This window comes from Pundamilia nyererei, unplaced genomic scaffold (assembly GCF_000239375.1).
Source record: "Pundamilia nyererei isolate P.nyererei 1_Seehausen unplaced genomic scaffold, PunNye1.0 scaffold00341, whole genome shotgun sequence".
Lineage (NCBI taxonomy): Eukaryota > Metazoa > Chordata > Actinopteri > Cichliformes > Cichlidae > Pundamilia > Pundamilia nyererei.
Window position 1 is genome coordinate 36,307 of NW_005187742.1, and position 2,244 is coordinate 38,550.

Here is a 2,244-nt window from a genome sequence, read left to right on the forward strand (position 1 = left end):
CTGCAGTGGCGTGCCCGCCGGCTCTGCTGGCAGCCAGCTGTGCCAGAGTGAATCGAGCCACAGGCCCAGAGGCTGGAGGCCCGAGTGCCCCCTTTGCCCCGGAAGAGGCCTGACTGAGCAACAGGCACCAGGCCCCGCCAAGGAGGGGGAAACGGCACCTAGACCCAGGAGATGTAACCCTTTCCCCCGGGGTGGAGGGAAGCAGACCGCCCCAGGCTCCGCAGCAGCAGGGAGGCCCTGCATCCCAGATCCCAATCAGCCCCCCTGCCCCGATGGCCAGCAGAGAACAGGGGTGTGTGAAGACCCCCAAACCTCCCTCCTCTCGCTCATGTGTAGTGGTGCTGCGCGTGTTGTTCTAAGGTGCATTTAAAACACGGGAGAGCATGGTGCTGCTGCCAGAGAGCAGGTGTTAGCACTGCTCTCTGGGGGGGGGAGAGAATGCCTCACTCAATGACACACCCGCACCCCAAGGCCCTACTCGTGTGGGTGGGTGTGTTGGAGCGGGAAGAGGGAGGCAGCCGGGGATGGGGAGGCTGCTACTTCTCACTGCCTTGTTTGGCTATATAATTACAAAGATAAGATACATACAAGATACATACAAAGGCTTTTTAAGCTCTTATCATTTTACTTTTTCACAACTGCCGACACACTCAACCATTAACACGGTGTCATTTTTTCTTTTGTTCTCAGAGTCCAGGTAATACTTTTCACTGAACTGTTGCAATGAGACAACACTGCCCACATTAGGTGGAACCGGAAATTACAACACTGCCAGAGTTCCTGTATATAATCTACACAGCACCAAGTGTCAGAGCTTTCTGCTTTCCTCCTTTGCTGTGTAGTAATGACAATCAAAAAAGGAAAAGTTGAAATAAGTCAGGTTATTAACTTGAAACGACTCCTCCATTTGTGAGTTTCATGTTGTATAGCTCATGTCATTTCTGTGTCTTATTATGGTTCCCGTTTCACTTTGAAGTGGTCTTGTGGTGCATGTTCATTGTTTTAGTTTCACTTCCACTGTGGCGTCATGATGTTCATGGTAGCAGCTGTTCCCTCGTGTTTTTCCACTTCCCCTTATTACCTCTTGTGTATTTAGTCTATTTGTTTCCGTTTAGTCATTGTCAGGTCGTCTGTGTTACCTCCCCCATGTCTTGTCACAGTGTTCAGAGTGTTCATAGTCATAGTCATAGTCTTCCTAGTTTTCATAGTTGAATCACAATTTTCTTAGTTTTCATTTTTCCCTGTTTAGGTTTTAGTTTAGTTTCACCACTGTCCTTGCTGCTTGCTTTTTGCCTCCTTGTATGAGCCCTAATAAAGGCTCGCCTTTCGTTTAGAGTTCAGTTCCGTCTCCTCGCCTGTGTCTCCTCCTGGTTTCTCCTCACTCGACCCACCACCGTAACATCCAGATATCTAAATGGAAGCTTTGTACAGCTAAACCCAATAATTAAATCAACTGATCGTAAAATTAACACTGAATTGAATTAACATCAGAATAAAGCTCAGCTAGGAAGATGCAACAAACACACGTCCGTCTCGTCTGGTACATAACAGCCGGGCTGATAAAACGCAGAAAGAAAAGGCAAAACTGAAACTCTTCTCAGAATAACAGTGTGTGAGTCATCACTGGACTAACAGCTCAGTTCAATAATTCAATGCTCCTCTGTAAGTATGAATTATTAAGCCTGGAGACGATGTCCTGTGCTGTGAAACCGTTCCAATGAATATTTCCCCTTTTATTAGGAACTGCTGCTTCTTCTTGCGTGATCGGCTTCTGGAGTCGCTGAACTTCAGTGAGTCTGGGAGTTTATAAAGCACGTCACACGTCTTACATATGTTCACTATATAAACTGAACACCGACTTAATAAAAAAGATGATTGCATTTTATCTGTGTGACATCCCAGATGGGCAGGGGCAGCGCAGCGCTAAACCTAACCAGCAAACATGTTTTCCATGGATACCGTGTGTGTGAACCACCTGGGAATCAGACCTTTCTGTTTCTTAACCTTTTAATCCCTACATGTGACAGGAGACACACTACAGTCTTCAGAGACGCAGCCATGAGACTCAGCTGCATATGATATTTTCCTAAATCCATAGAAAAAAAGTTTGTCCAGATGAAAATGGATTGGATTTATATAGCGCTTCTCAAGGCACCCAAAGCGCGTTACAATGCCACTATTCATTCACTCTCGCATTCACACACTGGTGGAGGCAGCTACAGTTGTAGCCACAGCTGCCCTGGG